Raw genomic sequence first — 10,524 nt, 5'->3', positions numbered from 1 at the left:
GGATACACATTTTTCTCAAGTGTTCATGGATCATTCTCAAAGATAGACCATATGCTGGGTCACAAAGCAAGTCTCAACAAATTTAAAAAGATTGAAATCATACACAGCACTTTCTCAGATCATAAAGGAATGAAGTTGGAAATCAATAATAGGCAGAGCACCAGAAAATTCACAAATATGTGGAGGCTCAACAACACACTCTATAAACAACCAGTGGGTCAAGGAAGAAATTACAAGAGAAATTAGTAAATATCTCGAGGCGAATGAAAATGAAAACACAACATATCAACCTATGGGATGCAGCAAAGGCAGTGCTAAGAGGGAAATTTATTGCCCTAAATGCCTATATCAGAAAAGAAGAAAGGGCAAAAATTCGGGAATTAACTGTCCACTTGGAAGAACTGGAGAGAGAACAGCAAACTAATCCCAAAGCAAGCAAAAGGAAAGAAATAACAAAGATTAGAGCAGAAATAAATGAAATTGAGAACATGAAAACAATAGAGAAAATCAATAAGACCAGAAGTTGGTTCTATGAGAAAATCAACAAGATTGATGGGCCCTTAGCAAGATTGACAAAAAGAAGAAGAGAGAGGACGCAAATAAATAAGATCAGAAATGGAAGAGGAGACATAACCACTGACCTCACAGAAATAAAGGAGGTAATAACAGGATACTATGAACAACTTTACGCTAATAAATACAACAATGTAGATGAAATGGACAAGTTCCTAGAAAGGCATGAACAACCAACTTTGACTCAAGAAGAAATAGACAACCTCAACAAACCAATCACAAGTAAAGAAATTGAATCAGTCATTCAAAAGCTTCCCAAAAAGAAAAGTCCAGGACCAGACGGCTTCACATGTGAATTCTACCAAACATTCCAGAAAGAATTAGTACCAACCCTGCTCAAACTCTTCAAAAAAATTGAAGTGGAGGGAAAGCTACCTAATTCATTCTATGAAGCCAACATCACCCTCATACCAAAACCAGGCAAAGATATTACAAAAAAAGAAAACTACAGACCAATCTCTCTAATGAATATAGATGCAATAATCCTCAACAAAATTCTAGCAAATCGAATCCAGCAACACATTAAAAGAATTATACATCATGACCAAGTAGGATTCATCCCAGGTATGCAAGGATAGTTCAACATAAGAAAATCAATTAATGTAATACACCATATCAACAAATCAAACCAGAAAAATCACATGATCATCTCAATTGATGCAGGAAGGCATTTGACAAGATTCAACATTCTTTCCTGTTGAAAACACTTCAAAGGATAGGAATACAAGGGAATCTCCTTAAAATGATAGAGGGAATATATGAAAAACCCACAGCTAATATCATCCTCAATGGGGAAAAATTGAAAACTTTCCCCCTAAGATCAGGAGCAAGACAAGGATGTCCATTATCACCACTGTTATTCAACATCATGTTGGAGGTTCTAGCCAGAGCAATTAGACAAGAAAAAGAAATACAAGGCATCAAAATTGGAAAGGAAGAAGTAAAACTATCACTGTTTGCAGATGATATGGTACTATACGTCGAAAACCCTGAAAAATCCACAACAAAACTACTAGAGCTAATAAATGAGTACAGCAAATTAGCAGGTTACAAGATCAACATTCAAAAATCTGTAGTGTTTCTATACACTAGCAACGATCAAGCTGAGGGAGAAATCAAGAAACGAATTCCATTTACAATTGCAACTAAAAGACTAAAATTCTTAGGAATAAATTTAACTAAAGAGACAAAAGACTTATACAAAGAAAACTACAAAAAACTGTTAAAAGAAATCACAGAAGACCTAAATAGATGGAAGGGCATACCGTGTTCATGGATTGGAAGACTAAATATAGTTAAGATGTCAATTCTACCTAAATTGATTTACAGATTCAATGCAACACCAATCAAAATCCCAACAACTTATTTTTCAGAAATAGAAAAACCAATAAGCAAATTTATCTGGAAGGGCAGGGTACCCCGAATCACTAAAAGTATCTTGAGGAAAAAAAACGAAGCTGGAGGTCTCACGCTGCCTGACTTTAAGGCATATTATGAAGCCACAGTGGTCAAAACAGCATGGTATTGGCATAAAGATAGATATATCGACCAATGGAATCAAATAGAGTGCTCAGATATAGACCCTCTCGTCTATGGACATTTGATCTTTGATAAGGGAGTCAAGCCAACTCACCTGGGACAGAACAGTCTCTTCAATAAATGGTGCCTAGAGAACTGGATATCCATTTGCAAAAGAATGAAAGAGGACCCATATCTCACACCCTATACAAAAATTAACTCAAAATGGATCGAAGATCTAAACATTAGGTCTAAGACCATAAAACAGTTAGAGGAAAATGTAGGGAGATATCTTATGAATCTTACAATTGGAGGTGGTTTTATGGACCTTAAACCTAAAGCAAGAGCACTGAAGAAGGAAATAAATAAATGGGAGCTCCTCAAAATCAAAAACTTTTGTGCATCAAAGAACTTCATCAAGAAAGTAGAAAGACAGCCTACACAATGGGAGACAATATTTGGAAATGACATATCAGATAAAGGTCTAGTATCCAGAATTTATAAAGAGATTGTTCAACTCAACAAAAAAAGGACAGTCAATCCAATTACAAAATGGGAAAAAGACTTGAACAGACACTTCTCAGAAGAGGAAATACAAATGGCCAAAATGCACATGAAGAGATGCTCAATGTCCCTGGCCATTAGAGAAATGCAAATCAAAACCACAATGAGATATCATCTCACACCCACCAGAATGGCCATTATCAACAAAACAAAAAATGACAGGTGCTGGAGAGGATGCGGGGAAAGAGGCACACTTATCCACTGTTGGTGGGAATGTCAAATGGTGCAACCACTGTGGAAGGCAGTTTGGTGGTTCCTCAAAAAGCTGAATATAGAATTGCCATACGACCCAGCAATACCATTGCTAGTTATCTACTCAGAGGACTTAAGGGCAAAGACACAAATGGACATTTGCACACCAATGTTTATAGCAGCATTATTTACAATTGCAAAGAGATGGAAACAGCCAAAATGTCCATCAACAGAAGAGTGGCTAAACAAACTGTGGCATATACATACGATGGAATATTATGCAGCTTTAAGACAGAATAAACTTATGAAGCATATAATAACATGGATGGACCTAGAGAACATTATGCTGAGTGAGAGTAGCCAAAAACTAAAGGACAAATGCTGTATGGTCCCACTGATATGAACTGACATTAGAGAATAATCTTGGAATATGTCATTGGTAACAGAGACCATCAGGAGATAGAAATAGGGTAAGATAATGGGTAATTGGAGCTGAAGGGATACAGACTGTGCAACAGGACTGGATACAAAAACTCAGAAATGGACAGCACAATACTACCTAATTCTAATGTAATTATGTTAAAACACTGAATGAAGCTGCATCTGAGGTAGAGTTTATTTTATTTTATTTTATTTATTTTTTTATTTTTATTTTTTCTGTCTATTGTCGTTTTATTTCTTTTTTTGTTGTCTTTCTATTTCTTTTTCTGAATCGATGCAAATGTACTAAGAAATTATGAATATGCATCTATATGATGATATTAAGAATTACTGATTGTATATGTAGAATGGAATGATTTCTAAATGTTGTGTTAGTTAATTTTTTTAATTAATAAAAAAAAAAAGTAATCAGAGCCCAACTGGCAACTATTTTATAAGGCAAAATTGGGGATTTGAATGTGACATATATGAAATCATATCACAAGATACTACTAAGATATTATCTCTACTAGAGGTCACAAATGAAGCATTGAAAGAAATTTTAAAAACAAAGCATTCACTTTCCGGACCATACACCCCTCCCAAAAAACAAAAAAAACCAAAGCAGTTCCCAGTGTGATGGCAATGCAAATTTCAAATTGTGTAAAGAAATGCATTATGTAATTTTGTGAAACGAAGAGATATTTACTCTTGCCCCTCTCCCCCCTTGCCCTATGGCCTTTTCCCCCATAGATTGCTCCCCAAAAGAATACGAAAGGAATAAGATATGTTGCCTGATAAAACTGCTGATTATTGGCCTAATGCATGGTCCTTTTGGAATGTGAGATTTGTTACAGCGTAATCAATATTTAAGTTTAGGGATTTATCAGTAGGTTTCAAAATTTTCACAGTCTCCTTATCCTCAGTGATTGTGGACATCGTATTTTGGATGTGTAGCAGTTCAGCAACTGTCATTGCTGCTCTCCGCTGATTGCAATTGGCCTCCTCAACAGCTGCAGAAAAATTTCTGCAATAGTTCAGCCAAAGAGGAGCAGTGGGACTTCTGTAGGATTAGAGCTGGAATTTGGAACTCTGGCACAGGAGCTAGGTTGCTGCAGATGGATGCTTCGGCTATTTGTTAAATTAATGTTTCCAAAGCACAGCTCCCTCTTGCTGTGTTTCCTTATCTCAAAATAATCTCCTTCCTGTAGCGCTAATAAGTGGAAACTGATGGAGACATCCCTTCCATGTCACACAGCAAAGTCCCTGGGACGTCTACTGGAAATGAATTGAGCAGTCATTGAAGTGGGCACAGTTCATATGCTCAGGTATAGAAATCATTTGCTAGTGCAGGACCATTCATTCGCTCTGTGGTGATCAATAGAGCATCAGAAGACGATTGGTCAGGAGGTTAATGTACTTTACAATTTCTTCCTGCTAATATATTTGAAGTCAGGACTGTTGCCCAGAAGAATGCACCGAGTTTCATCTTTTCTCATGATTTTATGACCTTAGTATGCCAAAGTTAAAGAAAAGGAAATAAGTTGCCGTGTCTAGGAATCTCTGATGTACATACCTTTAACCTGGCGTTTGGTCATGCTAGCTGACGTTGCTGACACCATGGAGTAAGGTATCTTATTTTTGCACATATGTACAGTTCTTGTTCTTGGGGATAAAGTGAATGCACTGAACCCATTGATATGCTATTTAAAAACAAAAGCATTTTGGGGGGTCAGGGAAGGTTTAAAACTTGGAAGTGCATTAAGTATATTGTGCTCTATAACAATAGGCTTTATCATAAAAACCATTATCAAGCAAAGAATTTTTAAACGATTGGTATACCTAGCGAACTTCAAAGGAAAATGCCGTTGTTTTCTAATGTTAAGTAAAAAAAATACCTAAAACTTGGAACTAGGGAAAAGGATGCCAGCAATTCCCCTTTCTGTCATGCTGAAGCACTATCTAATAGGCTGACCAAAAATTAACTAATTCTCTAGGGGTATGAAAGGTACTTTTGTTTGACTTACTATTGACTTGTTGACATTGACTTGTACAAAACTCATAGCAAAGCAAATAATTTTTGATTGACAGTAATACAAATGAATTTCATCTACAAGATAGAAACGGTTCCTGCCTGCCTGATAAGAGAAATTACTACCCAAAGATTATTGTCTTGTTCGGCAATAACGAGTTTTTGTGAGTAATTTAGTTTTAGATGTACTTCAGTAGCTACAAGTACATTTGTTTCTTCTTTGAACCAGTTTTACCATCCTGCTGAGCCCTTCATTAATGAAGCAAGTCCATCTTCGGTGTGTGCTTACTTTATAGTTATATGATGGTCATGCTTTCAACCTTTGACACTAATCTGCTTCTCAAAGCCTAAGAAGGCAAGTAACCAATGGTCAACTGACAATGCTGGTTAGAAACCAGCCAGTTTTCTCAGTAACACTGGAGACCAACAAATGAATTTCCAGGAGTTGCTTGTTTTTCAAAACCCAAAGCCTGGGTGAGTCTTAACTCTGCCAATAACATGGCTAGATAATGGACTGAGCCATACTAAAAGTCCCTATCAGAAAGAAAAATGAGTAGAGAAATGCATGGGTAGAAGGAATAAACTGAAAAGACACAGGATTACTTTACTACAATAGCTAGAATTCAAAGGGCCAGCTTGCTGACCAAGAGTTACAAACACAAACCAAAAAAAGGTGTGAGCTCTGCTGTAGTTTCTCAAATGTTGGTGTCCTGTTAATAATTTAACTTCAAATTTAATGGAGAGGAACTTTTTATATTTAAAAGGGAGAGTGAAAATGTTAATTCTCCTTCTGAATTAAAGGTCCACTATAAAATTCATCATTTGTTGGCTCTTACTGGTTGCGAAAGGCAGTGCTGTCTAGGCATGAGCTGAAAGGAGAGGATTAAAATGAAGAGAACCAAATTGGTCTGTGTGATGAAGCAAATGGGATCTGAGAGTTTCCCTTTAGCTTCTCTAGAGGGAGCAAATTGAGGGTCCCTGAGATGCTTAGAGAAAGTAAGGAGAAGAGTGACGAGTTTCCTTAGGGAGGGCAGTCTGAAGACTACAGAGACAGATCCTTGCTGTGGAGGGAATGATCTTGAAGAAAAATAATGTCTGATATTTTATTTTAAATTGTTTCTTTCTGGTCTACAATCTTCCTCAGTCCCCTCAGCCTTTCAGTAGAAATCTATTATCCTACACAACCATTTTTAAGGCATGAAGGAGGAGGGGGCTGAGTTCACACCCGAGGAGAAGGTATGAGGAGGGGACAGCAGCTACAGGAGTCGAAATGCCCAGACAAGGAGCTGTCCGTGAGCCAGGAAGGGGAATTCAGTCTGAGAGGTCAAAGGAAGAAGTCACCTTCTCCTGTCCGTATCCGCCCCAATTCCAGGAAACTTTAGAAATGGGGGAAGCATACTTGATTCTCTACACTTGTATTTAAAAAGGACTTGAATTGTTGTTTTTAATGAAAAAAAAGTGATCCCGGAATCCTAGAGAACTTGGTATATGAATGTACCTCAAAAAATCTGGAACGAAGGGCTCGCTTTGGCAGCACGTAGACGAAAACTGGAACGATACAGAGATTAGCATGGCCCCTGCACAAGGATGACACGCAAATTTGTGAAGCATTCCATAACTAAAAAAAGAAAAATCTGGAAGGAAGTAAACCATGAAGAGTAGGTTGAAGCCTTCAAACCCACCCCAATTGCTGTCTTGGTAAATGGCAAGTCTATAGCATGTTTTTTCAAGCTCAGGGCAGGACTAGCGCAGGTTTTGTGGAGCTGGCTCTAAGAAAAAGAAAACCCAATTATGAAGATAAAATAAGGTAAAGCCAAAGCTTTATTCACTTCATGGTATGCCCACTGGACTGGGGGCGCTCTTAAAGCAACGTTTGAGGGAATAAATGAGATGTCTAGCCTCTCAAGTCAAGATTTCGTCGTAGAAAAGGAAAGCTGGAGGCCTTGTGAGAGAAGTTCAAACACTGGGGTTTATGACAGAAGGTGCGGGAGCCTGGTTCCTCTTTTAGGACGTGATTGTTTTGTCTGATGTGGAGCTGCCCTGACAGCATTTGCTGCAAATGAGAGGGGGGTTTTGCCCCACCGGGGCTGACATCACATGACCAATCAGAGGAGGGTTGATTAAAAAACCAGGCACCCGGTGGCCCTCGTGAAGGTTGGTCACCAAAGAGCTGCCCCCATATAGCTGAGGGGTTTTCCCTGCAACGGTGGGGTGAGGCCTCTCCCTTCTCCTGGGCTTTTAAAACAGATTTGAGGGTTTAGTGGTGATCCTGTTGTACTCACTGTCTGACCTGGAATCTATTAGCTTGGGTGGTCCTGGCTCTGTTTTGCTCGAATTCTATTTCTATCCTTTTCCTTGCATTGGTAATAGATTTTAGAGGTTTTTTGTTTGTTTGTTTTGTTCTGTTCTTCAGTTAGAAGAGAATATGGTGTTGGCAGCAGGATAGAAAGAGATAGAAGGCATTCACATAGCTTTTTAGGAATGAATGCCTGGGAACTCTCCATATTTATAAATTCTGAGTTTCTGTTTTTATAATACTAATTTTAAAATCTCTTATGCTGTATAAAATCTTATCTGATGCGATGTGTTTTTCAGAGCACTTTTAGATACCTCATTTTATAGAATCTTCATGGGAATCCCATTAGATGTGCAGAGTGAATATTATTTTCCCTCCCCCGCATTACTTTCCCCATCCGCCCATCTCCAATCCTCTGCCCTGAAATTTAGTGATGATAATACCAAAATCAACCATGGTAAGATCGATTCCCAAGATGGCACAGGAGGCTAGGAGGAGAGCTTGGATTGCCAACCAATGGTATTTCCTTTCTGGGTCTGTAAATATATTCCCACATTCATTTCTTTCACTAATTAACCAGAGTTGGGTTAATCTGGGCTGCCCATTATGCTTTAGCTCTATTTGCCCTCACTTGGTTCTGGTGGCGCTGAAGATATATTCTCTTTCTGGGCACTGGCTCTACCAAGAGCCAAGGACATTTGAGGGTGCCAGCAGGGGCCACCGCTGAATGGGTGAATGAATGAATGAGAGAATAGACTGAAGGGAGGACAGTGGTAGAAGTGGATATCCTCACCCATCTTTCTCAGGACACAGGGAAGGGTCTTACTGCTTCTGGAGAGTCCAGCCCCTTGTGCCCACGCACTCTTTTCAGGTTTCCCTCCTTCCTTCTCGGCAACTCCTTCTGTCTTTTCTGCTGGCCCATCCTTCTCCACCTGGCTGTTAAGTGTAGGAGTTCCTCAAGTCTAGTCTTAGGCCTGCGTTTCTTTTCACTCTATGTTCTCTCCCTAAATGGGCTCCTCTAGTCACTCTCCTTCAGTTACATCCGCATACCAACGACTCTCAACTTCATTCCTTCCCCAGATTTATCTAAGCTCAGACCCTTAAGTCAAACCAGGCACTAAATTTTTCTACTAGGACGTCTCGAAGTCTCCACATGCCCCAGAGAGAACCCATAATCCACCCCAGCCCGCCACTAAACTGGCTTTCCTCCAGGGTTCCCTATCGAGCTCACGCCTCACTGCACAAGTCAGAGCTCTTTAAGTTATCCTTGAAACGCCTCTCTGTCCCTCAAACTCTATATCCCATACATTAACAAGTTCTGCTGATCTTAGTCTGCTGAATATTTGGCCAATTTGACAACTTCCTTCCATCTCACCATAATCTCCCCCAACTAAGCTGCCATCACCTCTCACTTGGACTCGAAGTGGCCTCCTGCCGTCCTCAGATCCACTCCTGTTGCTCTCACGCATTCTGCACAACAAAGTCTCTTCAAAGTTTTCGTCTGATTATGGTGTGTTTTGATTTGCCAAATGCAATATAGCAGAAATGTGTTGGCTTTTACAATGGGAATTTATTAACCTACAAGTTTATAATTCTGAGGCCATGAAAATATCCAAATTAAGGCATCCGCAGGACGACACCCAGACTCTGAAGACAGGCTGAGGACATCCTAAGTTCCTCTGTCACATGGGGAGGCACATGGCATGTCCCTTCTTTCCTAGGTGTTTTTTGCTTCCAGCATCTAGCTTCAGTGCTTCCTCTCTGTGTTTCTCTCTTTTAGCTTCTGTCTTTCTTAGCTTCTGTGTGTCCTTCTGTCTGAGCTTCCCTAGGACTTTTTTTCTGTGTCTTTTATTCTCTTTTAAAGGACTCCTGTAAGAGCATTAAGAGCTGTCCAAAGCACAGCTGAACTGACAGGACCTCATCAAAAGGTCCCACCCACAATAGGTCTACATTCATGGGAATGGATTCAAAGAACTTGACCTTTTCTGAGGTACATACTGCTTAAAACTATCACAGTGCATATCCCCATACCACTGCTCATTCTATGCTTCAGTCGCACTGGTCTTCTTTTAGTTCTCTGTGACAAGCCATGCGCCCCATAACTTCCCTGCTCCCCCACCCAGCCCCCAGTGCAGCGCTTTACTCAGTCTTCCTTATGCCTGAAGAACTGCCCCCACCATGCATACACACAGCCACCTAGTTCCCACCTACGTACCCTTCAGACCTCCCCTCCTGCATATTTATTTCCTCAGACCCAGGTCACGTCCTTTTGTTAGGCCCGTGCTTTGCACCAAGCACAGTTCTAGGCACTTGGGATACATCTGTGACCAAAACAAACAAAAACGCCTGACCCCGGGGAGCATATATTCTATGGGTAATTATATTCTATAAATGAAGAATTCATTTCTGCGCTTGTATTTCAGTATGTGTCCCGCACTGGGCTACCTGCATTCAGTGGGAGCTGGGGCTGTGCTTTTGATGGTGACAAGTCTCATCAGCCTTCCACATGGTGCTAAGCTCTTAGCAGACACTCAAACATTTGGGAAATTAATGATTATTTACATTAACAAATGAATGAATAAATACACTCGTGCCATAGCAGCCGGACTTACACTGAACTTGTGCTATTTGAATATCTAAAAAAAAACTTGGTAAACGATTAGAAGATAAAGTCCAGCCATAATTGCCAAGACAACCCATTAACCCATTATCTTTGATGGATGTGAACAGTTATTCCCTTTGCCTTTCACTTTTGAAAGTAGCTTCTGAGGAACTAGCTGAACTTTGCTGCCATCTTTTGACAAAAGTTAGCACTTACAGAAATGAAAGCTACATCCCATCAGATTTCAAGTTCTCATTACTGCCTCTGAGTATCCAGAAAATGCCATACTACCGATTTTTATTATTGCATAAAAATGCAAGAACACAT

At 39.7% G+C, this 10,524-nt stretch overlaps 1 non-coding gene across 1 annotated transcript; it reads left to right on the top strand.

The window, feature by feature from the left end:
- The first annotated feature begins 6,817 nt into the window (after positions 1-6,817).
- LOC143652768 (U6 spliceosomal RNA) lies at positions 6,818-6,921 on the top strand. The gene has a single exon (XR_013160831.1). It is a non-coding gene; the product is annotated as a U6 spliceosomal RNA (small nuclear RNA).
- The last annotated feature ends 3,603 nt before the right edge of the window (positions 6,922-10,524 follow it).

The sequence above is a fragment of the Tamandua tetradactyla genome, chromosome 12, assembly GCF_023851605.1.
Source record: "Tamandua tetradactyla isolate mTamTet1 chromosome 12, mTamTet1.pri, whole genome shotgun sequence".
Taxonomy (NCBI): Eukaryota; Metazoa; Chordata; class Mammalia; order Pilosa; family Myrmecophagidae; genus Tamandua; species Tamandua tetradactyla.
The sequence above is the reverse complement of the archived record's forward strand: the minus strand, read 5'-3'. Positions and strand labels throughout refer to the sequence as shown.